Below are 16,090 nucleotides of genomic sequence, written 5' to 3' on the forward strand. Positions count from 1 at the left end.
TCAAAGCCCTTTTATAAGAAAGGTGAAGGAGGGGCGTGGTCAGTTGTTGCAGACTTCTTGGTGTCAGATCCTCTGTTCTTGAGGTCAGGTCATGGTCAGGTCATGATGTTCCTGTAAACCTCCACCAAAACAAATGTTATTCTGTTCTGACAAGAAAGGGCAAGGTCCCAAGGCTCAACTTTCATCCTCTGAGGTCCAGGCCCTGGTCAAGAGGAGGGGGTCCCTGCACATCCGGTTACCCTGCCTGGGAGCGTTCGTCCAGCACCCAGTCTGGGTCCTCCCGCCAGTGCCCAGGTCCAGCTGAAGAGGCAGATCTCAGCTGGCGGTGCCCTCAGGGCCAGGTCCCCAGACCCTGCCCAGCTATCATCACTGAGGGAGCCAGGCCCCAGGACCCGCCCTCAGGCTTTTCATTTAAACCGGAGAGAATCATTTGTATAGGAGCAATAGAAATACATATTGTAGCAAACACCAATCAGGTTAATTCCCAGCTCACAACAGTTGTCCTTTTTTGAGAACAATTGCCCAACTACAGAGGTGGATCTGAGGTAATGATGTGCAGTGTCTTTGCAACTTAACCCTGACCTCTGGCCACCTCCTAGGGGTAGACAACTGATCTAAGCTGGACCAATTTTTGAAACTTGAATGGAGAGACTGAAGCTATTACCCTAATGGCAGTGTCCATGTAGTCCAGTTGCTGAGGCCTCCACAGACTGTGACCCATGGAGACTGCTGCTGCCATTAGGTCCTGGAGGTGGGGATGGGGGAGAGGTTCTGGGCTGCTTCAAGGTCTGGACCCAGCCAGTGGGCGGCCCTGGCGAGGACTCTGGAGCTCTATAGGACACAGCCCTCAGGCTGTCCCTGGGCCCCCAGCTCACCTGCTGGCCTGAGGCCAGAGGGCCTGGAGGGCCCCAGGGAGAAGGCTGCGACCTGCTTCTCACTGTACTTGCCGCCGCGAGGACCACTGCTGGGCTGACCGTTGGCAGAGCGGGACCTCTAACCACTGCCCTACGGGTCTCGCGCTAATGGTGGCACACTAACGGTTGCGCTAACGTCTGTGCACCTGCTCCGCCCCTGTTACAGGTTGTTCACTCAGCTAGCTGCTGTCTCTACTCCCTCTGATGGCAAACAGGGGACTCTGAGACACTGAACTGTATCTGCCTCTGTTTCCAGCAAACTCGTGATCAACTTTCGTCTCTCTCCGCGTTCCCCCCCCCAAAAAAAAAGGCCAGGTAAATTTTATCAATGCTTTCCTTAAAAAAGAGTCAATATAAAATTAAAGCAGAAAAGGAGACTGAACTTTGGTAACACAGTTGCAGTAATTGGTGGCACTGGCAGCAATGGGAGAAGAGACTTAATTGATTTTCTGTGGTTGTTAATTTTTTGCTAATCTCCTGGTGATGGAAGCTGCACATTTTTTTTCAAAGGAAGCAAGAAGCCGCTGGACTTCTAGTTCTCCTGGCAGCAACCTGTCACAAACCAAGGATCTGGGGAATCTTCAAACCACCCCATGATCCCAGTGGGACATACTTTTGAAGGATGTTAAGTGGTCAGTCATGAGTGTGGCAAAAACTGACAAGCCCGAAGCTTATGTGTTCAGTAAGAATAACATTTTTGTCTCCAAGAGATGTTTCATTTTGAAGATGTGTGGTAACACCTTCTGCTGAAAGCACTGGTTCCCCTGTTGAAGCTTGCTAGGAATTACAACGGTTTCGATTCAATTCAAAGCTTCTTTTATTCTCCTAAGAATTTCATGAAGCTTTCTCACCAAGGGAACCCACACGGGAATTTCCAGGAAGAAATAGTTTCTTAATATAATTTTTCCCAATGGAACAGCATATTGTATAGGATGGATGAACTCTGACTGTTCATAGTGGTATACTCTGGATTTTTCAGAGAGCTGGGTAATCAGTCAGCTAGATCAAACCCAGGAAATACTGATGAGTGAGCTTGACCCAGAAGTTATGGACTAGTTTTACGTGAAAGATGGTGTTACTGCAAAGATGTCATTAATGAGAGTAGAACTCGTGCTAGGTTCTGTCACTGATGTCACACAGTTCAATCCTTGTGGGTATTCAGTGAGTGGAATGAAATCATAGGGGACTTACTGGGCTATTCACGCCACTCCAGAACCAGAATTTTCTCACGGTAGCTTTGAAACAAGCTTCATATGAACTCTTATAATGACCTGATTAGGAAAGTTGTGGGTTTTTATGCCAGGAAAATTTTTGATTACCCTGTTTGTCAACAGTGCTTTCTTTGCCCCACAGGATTGAAAGTTTTAAATGCCTTGGTTACCACAGGAGTGCTATGTTCAGTGATTACAATTTTGTTTTTACCAGTTTTGCTGAGAAACAATAATAACAGCAGAATTAAGAAAAATGAAGTAAAAATGCAAAAAGAAAACATATAGAAGAAGGTGATGGCTGCTTTCTATATACTGATACTGAGGTCCGTGCTTTCTACAACCACTACCTTGTAGTTGCAGGAAGCCCTAGATGTGATGACAGCATAATCATTTTGGATTATATGCATTATTATACCAAGGAGTTAGATATCTTGCATGAATGCTCTCTTGTGTGTTTAGGTATTCTATACCACTCTTGCTGTGAAACTGAAGTGCGTATAGAAAAACCCTTTACTATGTGAAACTTTATAACACTTGTGAAAACAATTCAGTTTGGTTTATGCACAGCGTAATATTTCTCCAGGTATCAACCAAAATTTCCCATAGACAAAGGTTTTGTCCTCATTAGGTGTTGGCCTCAGCCTAACCATCTGGGATTGTTCTATTAAACTGCGGTCAGAATTTGTACATTCTAGTTACTGTTACTTTCTAGAATGTATTCTCTGCTAATGTTATTGAAACCAATTTCTACTTCATACAGATGTTTTTCGTATACTAATTAGTTTTTCTTCCACGAATCAAGTCCTCCTAAGAAAATGATTGCAGTTATTCATTTTTTGTATTTTACTATTTTAATATTATTGCTCCTTACATTCCTAGTCCTTTAATTGATTTTTTTTCTTACCTGGGTGTCTCCCCTGCACCCCTCAAATAAAGCAATACACTGTTACACTGTGGATTTATACTAATCTTTTTTTTTTAGATGTTGGGGGTAGGAGTTTACTAATTTATTTATTTATTTTTGCTGTGTTGGGTCTTCGTTTCTGTGCGAGGGCTTTCTCTAGTTGTGGCAAGCGGGCACCACTCTTCATCGCAGTGCACGGGCCTCTCACTATCGCAGCCTCTCTTGTTGTGGAGCACAGGCTCCAGACGCGCAGGCTCAGTAGTCGTGGCTCACGGGCCTAGTTGCTCCGCGGCATATGGGATCCTCCCAGACCAGGGCTCGAACCCGTGTCCCCTGCATTAGCAGGCAGATTCTCAGCCACTGCGCCACCAGGGAAGCCCGATTTATACTAATCTTATACCCCATAGGGGAAGCTGGAGTAGATCTTGGGCTTAATATTCATTTAAGGTTAAGAGAATTTGGCTTCGTTGTAAGTGGCATGGGCTCTTTTGGAAGATAGTGACAAAATAAACTTCATTCATTGATTTGTCAAGGATGACCCATAGAGTGTTGTAGATTGTGATGTAGGTGTACTAACATGACTGTACAGAAACCATTTGCCATCCTGTGCTTCCCAGTAAATGAGGTTAGCTTCTCGTGAGCACTGTGCCTTTACTAACGTGTGAAGTAGTGGTATGCAAGGATTTTTTTTTTTTTTATCACCGAGTTTATTAGCAGGGAGATTTAGCATAAAGGTTGTACTGGATTCAGTAAGTCAAGACGGCTTGGATCATTCACTTTAAGTTTTACATTAGCAGCCATTTCCATGAATTTCCAGTGACAGTTTCTTGTAAACTTTGTTTTAAAGCAGAATCAATGTCTTTTTCACCTTGTGACTTAAAATCCTGTGATTTCGCGATGCATATGATAGTGTTCTGATTTCATCTGTGTCTCTCAATGTGATGTTCCCTTCACCATGGCTTCATAGGATCAAGGGAATGACTGCTAGAATGAGAGCTGTCCAGGTTATTCAGATATATACACAGGGAAGCAGAGTGCTCTTCATAAAACATAACATACAGAATTCCGATAGTCATTTAGAAATGCCTGGAAATATAGGCTTTCATGGGTTAGCATCTTTTAGCTATGTTTGCAGATATTGTGGCATTTGAGCAGCCAAGAGAACAGCAAAGTTGACTAAATTTTGTATTTCTTCTTGTCCTCAAAATGTTTTTTTGATTCTTTTTGAGTTGATGCAGTGATGTTTTGTTCCTTCTGTATTTATAAATGAACCACACTTCTTTAGTGTTTCTAAACAAAAAATCTACTTTGCTTGAAATCAAGTGGCTGGAATACTGTTTTGACTTAAGCATGCTGTTGATTGAAAGTTTCACTTAAGAAGCTTTCAGTCGATGTGATCAGCTTGATTCTGTAGTTAGCACAGAAGTTAACCTAATTAACTTCTGTAGTTAGCTAACCTAATGTTTCAGTGTCCTATTTTGAGGACCAATGTTCAGAGTGAATTTTGTTCTTGAACAAAATCCTAGTAGATATCCTAGTAGATATGACAACATTTGTTGGCTCAAAGTCTGATTTTTTCCTAACAAGTTCAGGAATTCTATCTAATGTTGAAAAACTGCACACATTGGTATGCAGCAAAGCCTAGAAAAGTGAAAACTGTAGATTGAATAGTGATGTAAATTAATCATAGTATTATTGAAGAGGGAATTTTTGGTACTATAATTTCTCCCCTCACGGTGTTGGATTTAAATCAGTTGAAATATATTTCTGTACCACAATTTAAGTGTCAGTTAAAGTTTGCTCAATTAAAAAAATACTTACGAGCTTGTTTTCTCTACAGTGGGCAGAGCATCTTATCTCTGAGTTGTGCCCAGTGTGGGACGCTCGTGGAGTCCTGCACATCCATTGCTGCCGGTTACTTATTAGCTCTGAACAGTTTCCCGCCTAGCTTCTGAGATAGTGCTTATTCTGTTAGAGGAAGAAATGATCTGATGTGAGAGACACTGGTGGTAGCAGAGCTTAGGGAAGTGTGTGGTAGAAATCCAGAAGGTGGGCATGGTCTTTAGGACCCAGGCCCTGGAGAGTAGGCAGTGGAATCCTCAAGACATAGGATGCAGAGGTGCTAAAAGCGAACCTCACTTCATTGATTTCATGTTTGTACCTGTCCTGTGAGCAAGATCCCAGGCTGAGCATTGTGAGAAGTACCTGCCTTCAAGGACTCACCTCTCCTGCAGGGCCGCTGAAGTGGGACTTATGCCAAATTTGTATTTGCAACAGAGAAATGTCCCATGTACCTGTGAATAGCATTGGCTGTCAGTTACCTTTGGAAAGGGTCTGTCCCAGAGGAGGCTTACCTTTCCTTTGTGAAAGGAATTCAGAAGCAGAGGGACAAAGACTTCTCCTCACCCCAAGTGTTCTCCTCAAGCCCCATGGCTGCTGACACCCGGGCGACAAGGGTGGATTGCCTCTGGAGCTCACAGGTGGGCCAGCAGCTGCACTGACAGGGCTGATGGGAGTCAGGCCCTGGACCACAGGCCTGTGAAGTGCAACCCCAGGAGTGGGGTTGGAATTCTAGTCTTCTGAGCATCCTCTGCCTGGACTAGAGAAAATCCTTGTAAAATAGACCATAGGCAGATGATCTCAATAAAGTCTGTAAAATGATGAGTCTTTTTTATATGCTTTAGCCTGGCCTCCTTGTCATTTTGTATCATGCAAACAGGAACTTTATTGTATACAGGCATACATCTTTTACAGCACTTCACTTTATTGTGCTTTGCAGATATTATTTTTTTTTAACAAATGAAATTTTGTGGAAACCCTGCATTAAGCAGGCCTATGAGCGCTGTTTTTTCCAACAGCATTTTCTCACTTCATGTCTCTGTGTCACATTTTGGTAATTCTTGCAATATTTCAAATGTTTTCATTATTATTATATTTGTTTTGGTGATCAGTGATCTTTTTTTTTTCAGGAAGAATTTTATTATTGTAATTTGAAGTAGAGGGTCACTCTATAAATTGTTATTGTAGTTTCAGGTAGCACTTACTAATGGTAATACTTTTTTTTTTTACATCTTTATTGGAGTATAATTGCTTTACAATGGTGTGTTAGTTTCTGCTTTATAACAAAGTGAATCAGTTATACATATACATATGTTCCCATATCTCTTCCCTCTTGTGTCTCCCTCCCACCCTCCCTATCCCACCCCTCTAGGTGGTCACAAAGCACCGAGCTGATCTCCCTGTGCTATGCGGCTGCTTCCCACTAGCTATCTATTTTACGTTTGGTAGTGTATATATGTCCATGCCACTGTTACCATTGCAATTGTTTTGGAACTCCACGAACCACACCCATATAAGACAGTGAACTTAATCGATAAATGTTGTGTGTGTTCTGACTGCTCTACTGACAGTCGTTCCCCCATCCCTCTCCCTTTCCTCTGGCCTTCCTATTCCCTGAGACACAACGATCTTGATATTAGGCCAATTAACAACCCCACAATGTCCTCTAAGTGTTCCAGTGAAAGGAAGAGTCTCACGTCTCTCACTTTAAATCAAAAGCTAGAACTGATTAAGTTTAGTGAGGCAAGCGTGTCCAAAGTCAAGATAGATCTAAAACTAGGCCTCTTGTGACAAACAGCCAGCCAAGTTGTGAATGCAAAGGAAAAGTTCTTGAAGGAAATTAAAAGCGCTGCTCCAATGAACACATGAATGATAAGAAAGTGAAACAGCCTTATTGCTGATATGGAGAAAGTTTTAGTGCTCTGGATAAGAGATCAAACCAGCCACAACTTTCCCTTAAGCCAAAGCCTAATTCAGAGCAAGGCCTTAACTCTTTCTCTCTCTTTTTTTCTACACTTGCGGGCTTTCAGGGGAATCAGTGGGAGGGAGGGAGTGTGTACAGAGCCTGCTCAATCCCCTGCTGCTGGCTTTATGCGCCCGCAGCACCACCCTTGCTGACAACACCCTGGCTCGCCCCTCAGGGAGCCCGGGGAGGCCACAGCACCAGGGCCCAGGAGGAGGGCATGGCTCCTGCCTACCTTTCCTGCATAACCCACTTGCCCACTGCCCCCCACATTCACAGGGGAGCTTCACTGTAATTGAGGGCTGCCTTGGTTTTCTCATCACTTTCTTTTTCATCTTCCTCAGTCCTAATTGTCTTTAATTCCATGAAGGCCTAGAGAGGTGAGGAAGCTGCAGAAGAAAAGTCTGAATCTAGCAGAGGCTGGTTCATGAGGTTTAAGGAAGGAAGCCATCTCCATAACATCCAAGTGCAAGGGGAAGCAGCAAGTGCTGATGTAGAAGCTGCAGCAAGTTATCCAGAAGATCTAGCTGAGATAATTAATGAAGGTGGCTACACTAAACAACAGATTTTCAATGTAGACAGAATAGCCTTCTATTGGAAGAAGGTGCCATCCAGGACTTTCGTAGTTGGAGAGGAGAAGTCCATACCTGGTTTCAGAGCTTCAAAGGACAGGCTGACTCCCTTGTTAGGGGCTAATGCAGCTGGTGACTTTAATTTGAAGCCAGTGCTTCTTTACCAATCTGAAAATCCTAGGGCCTTTAAGAATTATGCCCAATCTACTCTGCCTGTGCTCTATAAATGGGACAACAAACCTGGATGACAGCACATCTTTTTTAAAAAAATAAATTTATTTATTTATTTTTGGCCACGTTGGGGGTCTTCATTGCTGCGCGCAGGCTTTCTCTAGTTGCGGTGAGCCAGGGCTATTCTTCATTATGGTGTGCGGGCTTCTCCTTGCGGTGGCTTCTCTTGTTGTCAAGAATGGGCTCTAGGCGTGGGCTTCAGTAGTTGTGGCTCATGTGGTTCATGTGGCTCTAGAGTGCAGGCTCAGTAGTTGTGGTGCTTGGGCTTAGTTGCTCTGCAGCATGTAGGATCTTCCTGGACCAGGGCTCGAACCCATGTCCCCTGCATTGGCAGGCAGATTCTCCTGGTGACAGCACATCTTTTGATAACATGGTTTACTAAATGTTTTAAGCCCACTGTTGGTCTCAACAGTGGGCTTAAAAAATTTCTTTCAAAGCATTACTGCTTATTGATAATGCATCTGGTCACCCAAGAGCTCTGATGGCAATGTACAAGATTAATGTTGTTTTCAAGCCTGCTATTGCAACATCCATTATGAAGTGCGTGGATCCAGGAGTAATTTTAACTTTCAAGTCTTATTATTTAAGAACTACTGGGCTTCCCTGGTGGCGCAGTGGTTGAGAGTCCGCCTGCCGATGCAGGGGACACGGGTTCGTGCCCCGGTCCAGGAAGATCCCACATGCCGCAGAACGGCTGGGCCTGTGAGCCATGGCAGCTGAGCCTGCACGTCCGGAGCCTGTGCTCCACAACGGGAGAGGCCACAACAGTGAGAGGCCCATGTACCGCAAAAAAAAAAAAAAAAAAAAAAAAACATCTCACAGAGCTATAGCTGCCATATGTAGTGATTCCTCTGATTGATCTGGGCAAAGTCAATTGAAAACCTTCTGGAAAATATTCACCATTCTACATTAAGAACATTCGTGATTTGTATAAAGAGGTCAAAATGTCAACATGAACAGGAGTTTGGAAGAAGTTGATTCCAACCCTCATGGATGACTTTGAAGGGTTCAAGACTTCAGGAGAGGAAGTAATTGCAGAAGTGGTGGAAACAGCAAGAGAACTAGAATTAGAAATGGAACCTGAAGATGCGATTGAAATAGTACAATGTCATGATATAACCGTGACATCTGAGGAGTTGCTTCTTATGGATGGGCAAAGAAAGTGGCTTCCTGAGATGGAATGTACTCCTGGTGAAGAAGCTGTGAAGATTGACAATAAAGGATTTAGAATAGTACATAAACTTAGTTGGTAAAATAGTTTCAGGGTTTTAGAGGATTGACTCCAATTTTGAAAGAATTTCTACTGTGGGTAAATGCTACCAAACAGCACTGCATGCTACAAAGAAATTGTTCATGAAAGGAAGAGTCAGTTAATGTGCAAACTTCATTTTTGTCTAATTTTAATAAATTGCCACAGTCACTCCAACCTTCAGCAACCACCACCCTGATCAGTTAGCATCTATCAACATCTAGGCAAGACCCTCCACCAGCAAAAAGATTGCAAGTTGCTGAAGGTTCAAATGGTCAGCATACCCTACAGTATAGGGTAAACATAACTTTTATATGCACTGAAAAACCAAAAAGTTTGTGTGACTCACTTAATTGTGATATTTGCTTTCTTATGTGGTCTGGAATGGACCCTGCAAAATCTCTGAGGTATCCCTGCATTGATTTTTATTTCTAATCCATAATAGCACCTAGTATAATATTCTGCACGTTAATTCTGAATAATAGATTTATCTACCTTATTTTTTGTGAAACTTGTTGCTCCATGAGAGTATCTGTTTAGGTTTTGAAAAAGACATTAGATTTTTTTCTTTTGTATACTATTTGATATATATTTTGTGTAACATATGTCAGTAATGAAGCCCAACATAAAAATGAACATCAGTGAACTTACCACATAACTTGAGAGGCTGTCTTTGTGTTCTTCCCAGGTCTCATCCCTTCCTGCTTTGAAATCCTGAATTTTGTGCTTAGTATATACCCATAATTGTCTCATATATGTCTGTATCTCCAAACAATATAGTGCCTGGATTCTGCAGATACTGGCTTTGTTTGGGAGAAAGTGGTACAGTGGTTACCAATAATGGTTTTGGAATCAAACTGATTGTGTTGAAATCTCAGATGAACCATTTCCTACCTATGTGGTCTTGAATGCATTATTTACCCTCTCTGAACACCTACAAATGGCAGTAATCCTTCCCACCTCATCTCCCTCCTAAGGTTGCCCTGAGGATTTAATGGAATAAGAAATGTTAAGGACCATGTACATTCCTAGTCCATGATTGACCCTCACAAATGTTACCTCCTTCCTCCTTCTGCCTCTGACTCTCTGGGAACTCCTGTGAAGCACACTCAGCCCTTCACCCTTCACTACTGGCAACCACTCCAAGATACCAGCCTTGAAACAACAGAGAACAAGAAACCTGTGGAATGAACAAGGGCCCCAGGCTGTATTTACGGTCCTTAATCTGTCCACACAGGGAAGACAAATGAGACAGACAGCGGATAGTGGGTGCCATTACCAGATCATTAGTTAGCAACTTGCTTGTCCTTGACAGGAAATCGTTAATCATTTTCAGATGAGTAGAGAACTGCAGAACCTTCTATCTGTCCTCCCTCATTCTGAACCAGTGTGACAGATGCTATTGTCCTCACCAGAGTTTTCCCTCCCACGGTGCCTTATCGAGATAAGTGACCGGGATGCTGCTGCCTTGTGATCTGCTGATTGCAAGAGCCTGAACTCAGGAGAGGTCCAGGGCCAAAGGCTTCCAGGGCTGGAGAGCCATGCCAGGAATCCAAAAAGATAAATTAAGGCTTCTGGAACAAGATGAGAAGATGAATAAACTATTTGCTTTGAGAATGGACACAGTGTTCCAGAAAAATCAACTTTAGCTGCCAAAGTAACCCTTTTAGAGTTCACAAAAAGCCTCATCAGGGCTCCCACATGCGAGCTCATGCTCAGGGGTGGCGTATGAGGCTTCACAGTAATCGAGTGGTGCAAGGTTACTGAGCTCCTAGCACAAAGGAGGAACCAGAGGACCAAAAGGCAATAGTTAGTGTCCAAATGAAAATATTTAGTAAGAGGCTGATTTGCATTTCAAACCAACATCTGACTGATTCCAAAACTCAGGCCTCCTCTATGACACCATCTTGTGTTCCTCAGCAGGGTGACAGGTCGCTATGAACAGGACAGCCTCTGGCCAGTAGTGTCTTAACCACTGATTGCCTGCTGCCTTTAAACACCCACAGGTTCTTTGTGCTGAATAGATGTTGCATGACACATCTTTGGCCTTTTTGCATGTATCTAATCTTAGAGGCCCACTGTCTCTTGTTGAAATGATTTCAGATTGGCTAAGGTTTAAAGGCAATGACAAATTCATTGTTAGAAGTGAGAGGGAAGTCCACATTTTCCCCTGTGCTGATAAGGCAGAGAGACTGTCTCAACCAATTCATCAAGATAGGAGACTTTCAGGAAAAGGACATGGCTGAAAGTTCTAATAGCAGAAGGAAGGAGGCTTAGCAAAAAGAAGCAGGGGAAGGTGTCTACGTGGAATCTCCCATCTAAGTTGATAGGTAAAGGCCATGAGATACCAAGGAAATGAACAGAAAACATTGTTTTGAGTCCTCAGGTCTTGGCAGGAGAAGAGAAGACTTCACAACCTGGAGCTGGGTAGTCAGGAGATTGGGTTTCTGTACCTCCAAGAGCAACCTGTGCAAACTGCAGTGCCTGGCCCAAGTTGTGGGGAGGCAGCATGGTGACTGAGGCTACAGTTGAGTTGTTTCCCCAACAAGAGACCTAGGGTTGGATGCTACTATTGGTTTTGCCAATCCATTGTGCTTAAGGTGAGGGGCACATGAACAATATTTAGGAAACATCTTAAATAGCCTTAGATTTAAAACTCAAATTATTGTCACAAAATCTTATGTGATTCTTATTCTCTGATAGAATTAAGAACAAATTTATTGGTATCTGTATCTAGAGAGTATTGGTATCTAGAGAGTAGATATTCAGATTAGGGAAACTGAGGTTAAGCCCTAAGCTACAATTTTTTTCTTGTTTCACTTGTATCTCATCCCTTCCAGCCCTGCTTTAACTGCCCCCTCCCAATGAATTATTTAAAAGAAAACCCAGATATTATATTATTTCATTAATAAATGCTTAACTATATATTTCCAAGAGAAATGGGTTATTTTTAAAAACATAACAATTTTACCATTATCACACTAGAAATATGAAAAATAATTCCTTAATACCATCTAATATCCAGTCATTGCTAAAATTTCCCTGATTCTTCTTGTACTAACTAAAACACTGCACTATCTATATCTATATCTATATCTATATATCAACAAAAAGTTCTCCCTCCTTCTTTTTTCCCTTTATTATTTATTTGTTGAAGAAACTGGGTCATTTGTCCTGTAGAATTTTCCACATTCTGCATTTGCAGACTTCACTCTGTTGTGCTTTTCCTCTACCTTGTTTTGTATAAATTAATAATTAGATCTAGAGGCTTGATTAGATTTGGATTTTTTGTAAGACTATTTCCCAGTTGGTGTGGTGTCTTTCCTATTGCATCTCATTAGGAGCACTGGAAGGCTGGCACCTTTTTTTTTTCCCTTTCAGGATGTGAAGATTCATCAGTGGACTCAGGTGATATCAGCCTGATCCACCCAATAAGAAATTTCTCATCAACCTTGCACCCAGTGGATTTGGCAGCTATTGATGACTATTTCCAGGTTCATTATTTTATTAAGGGTGCAAAATGGGGATACTCTACAACAGTAATTTCTCTCTACATTTATTAGCTGTAATTATTCTATAAATAAGAACTTTTGGTCATCAATTGGTTGGTTTCCCTGAAAGATAGTTTATACAGGAAAGTCCAGATACATTCTTTCCAGTTATTTACCAGTTTTCAGAAAATTCTTTGGTGTTCTAGCAATCTCCAATGTGTCCAGTGCAGTCTTTTTTTTTTAATCATTATTGATTCACGGATTTTAGCTTCTTTGATACAGTTCAACTCATTGTAGGCATTGTTCTTTTTGATGCTTAAATTGTCCCATCCTTGGCCAAAGAGAATTCTTTCAAATTGGCTGCTAGGTCCTTTTGACATTTCCTTTGTAGTCTTGGTTAGCTTCCTTGCTTTCTGGTATGATATGATAGTCTAGAATCATCTCAAACATTTTCTGCAGAGACCTGAATACTAAGGTCTGCATGCTAGGGGTTATTATTGCTACTTGGTTTTCACTGCCTCTAGTGAAATTTTTTCAGTGGAAATATATTTTTTCACTGAGTTCAAAAATACATATTTCTTTTTACTTGAATAAGAAAAATACACAATGACCATATGTGCATGGGTTTATTTCTGGGCTTTCTATTCTGTTCCATTGATCTATATGTCTGTTCTTGTGCCAATACCATATTGTTTTGGTTACTGTAGCTTTGTAGTATAGTCTGAAGTCAGGGAGTGTGATACCTACAGCTTTGTTCTTTTTTATCAAGATTATGTTGATTATTTGAGTTCTTTTGTGATTCCATATAAATTTTAGGAGTATTTGTTCTAGTTCTATGAAAAATGTCATGGGGATTTTGATAAGGATTGAATTATATCTGTAGATTGCTTTGGGTAGTATGAACATTTTAACAATATTTATTCTTCCAATCAATAAACACGTGATGTTTTTCTATTTCTTTGTATCGTCTTCAGTTTTCCTCATCAGTGTCTTATAGTTTTCAGAGTATAGGTCTTTGACCTACCTGGTTAGTTTTGTTCTAGGTATTTTATTCTCTTTGAAACTATTTTAAACAAGATTGTTTTCTCGCTTTTTTTCTGATAGTTCATTATTAGTGTATAGGAAAGCAACAGATTCCTGTATATTAATCTTGTATCCTGCAACTCTACTGAATTCATTAATTATTTCTAATAGTTTTTTGGTGAAGACTTTAGGGTTTTCTACATATGCTGTCATCCGCAAATAGTGACAGTTTACTTTTTCCTTTCCAATTTGGATGCCTTTTATTTCTTTTTCTTGTCTGATTGTTGTGGCTAGGATGTCTAATACTGTGTTAAATGGAAGTGGTGAGAGAGGGCATACTTGTCTTGTTCCTGATTTCAGAGGAAATGCTTTCAGTTTTTCATCATTGAGTGTGATGTTAGATGTCAATTTGTCATAAAGCAAATGACTAATAAGTGGAAATAAGCATAATTAAAATGGGTGATAAATAATGTAAGAAAAAAAGGAGCAATCTAAAGGGGATCTAGAGTAGAATGAGTGGCAGAGAAGGCCTTCCTGAGGAAATAACCATTAAGTGGGTGACTGAAGGAGGAGTGGGGGATAGGCCAGGCAAAGATGTGGAGGAAAAACATGGCAGGCAGGGTGAACCTGATGGGAAAAAGTGATGAGGCAGAAGAAGGGATAACATTTCAAGTAGTAAAAGGAATGTGAGGCTAGATCTTGTGAGCAAAAAGGAGGGTGACAAGAGATGTGATGGGAGGTGTGTGTGAGGGGCAGGTGACAGCTATCTGGTGGGACTGGGGACTCAATCCTAAATTAAAGAGGATGCCACTCAAGAGTTGAAGCAAGTGGTGTGATCTAATTTATTTGTTAATATATCATTCCAACTTCTGTGTCCAGTATGATTTGGGAAGTATAAGAGCAGAAGCACTAAGACCAGCAGTGGGGATGATTGATTGCATACATCCAGGAAATTCATGACAATGGCTCAACCTGGGGTGGTGGGGTGGAGATGGAGAAGAGAGAAAGGGGTTGAGCCCTTTGAGAGGTGGAATAGATCAGAATTATTGAATGGAAAGATTGGACTGGATGAGAACGAAGAAGGAGATCTCCAGAATAACTCCTTGGTCTTGAGCACAAGAAACTAGCTTACTAATGGTGACATTGAAAGAGCATCAGGTTGAGGGTGGGAGAGACCATCACTCTGGGACATTTTGAGATGACTATGAGAAGTGGAGATACAGAGAAGTTTGTCTGAGTGCATATACTTGAACGTCTGAAGGTATCAGTCTAGAGGTTGTGGACACAAACAGGACAGGAGGACCTTACCCAGGGGAAGGGAACCAAGTGAGTAAAGAGGCTCTAGGACTTAATCTGAGGAACTCCAACCTCATGGGCTCCGGGAGAATAAGGTGCTGGCCAAGAAGATGGGATTCTTTTTAGCAATTGCAGGAATAAAAATTAATTTTCCTTAATTTATATTCACAACATTTCAGAACAAAAGAGATCCTAGAGATATGTAGTCTGCCTCTCTCATTTAGTAGAAAAGAAAAGACAAGGAGTTGTAGAATTCTGGAAGTTGTAGAAGTCTACTGCCTTCCAGCCCTGTACAGATAGCCTGACTCCTGGAATAACACTGACTTCCACACCAAAGGAGGAAGTAATCAGTTTAGTTCTGTCCATGATTTGTCAGTGATTTCATCAAGATATAATTCACACTTAATTTTTTTCCATCTCCAAAATTGGTGCTGGTTCTTACTCATAGCTACTTTTCTACGGTGATTCTAACTCAAGGTAGAAAAATTAGCTTGCAAATGCAGAAAAAAAATGAAACAAAAAGTTAAAACTATGAAGGGGCTCTTAGAAGCCCTTCTCTAAGGTGAAAGATGGTTATCTCCTCCCTGTTCTGCTAGAAGCACTATGGCTCTCCTTGAACATCACCACAGTCGTCTTTGGAGCAGTTTCTTTGGAGCTACTTGCAGGTCTTACTGGTCTGAGAATTGATACTACTGATTATAGGAGGCAGATGCAGCTATACATGACCATCGTTAATGCTGTTTGCCTCATTTTCTTCTTTTCCCTCCCTCTAGGCATGTGGTAGGATTGCATTTCTTGGTTGCCTTGTGGTTGGGTGAGGCCATGTGATTCCCTCTGGAGAATGAGTTATGAGTGGAAAGAATGCTTTACCTCCAGACCAGAGCTTTTAATTGCTGATGTGAGATCTCCATAGTGCTCTTGCCCTCTGCGACAATGACTTGAATCCTGGAAATAGTGGCCACTCCCTCAGGCTGGATTGCTGAGTGACTCTGAGGAGCAGAGGCTCCTAGCTAACCCAAAATGGGCATGTGACATGAGAAGACATGGACCTTTGTTATGTTAAGCACTGAGATTTGGAGGTTGTATGTTACTGCAACATAACTTAGTCTTATGCTGACTGATACCTGGTTATTCTGTTGTCTGCTTTTCAGGGGCTTAATGGGCAGCCTGTATATTTAGTTCTTCAAGGAGACACAGATACTTCCATTTTCCCTGATTCCTCAAATGCACTTCACACACCAAGGAGGAGGGAGGGTTGGAATACACCATGGTGATCTTTTCTGCCAGTAATAAGTAGACTAGATATATAGGCTTTCCTGAAAGAAGTGGTCTAAGGGAGGAAGAAGGCTGAAGGAGTGAAAAAAGCAAACAAGCAAACAAACAACAGAAATCTTTGC

At 41.7% G+C, this 16,090-nt stretch overlaps 1 pseudogene across 1 annotated transcript; it reads left to right on the plus strand.

The window, feature by feature from the left end:
• Positions 1–1,397: 1,397 nt before the first annotated feature.
• LOC308618049 (S-adenosylmethionine decarboxylase proenzyme-like) lies at positions 1,398–2,358 on the plus strand (annotated as a pseudogene). Its single transcript has one exon. The product of its transcript is annotated as an S-adenosylmethionine decarboxylase proenzyme-like (transcript).
• The last annotated feature ends 13,732 nt before the right edge of the window (positions 2,359–16,090 follow it).

This window comes from Mesoplodon bidens (genome assembly GCF_964165515.1).
Source record: "Mesoplodon bidens genome assembly, chromosome: 1".
Classification (NCBI taxonomy): domain Eukaryota; kingdom Metazoa; phylum Chordata; class Mammalia; order Artiodactyla; family Ziphiidae; genus Mesoplodon; species Mesoplodon bidens.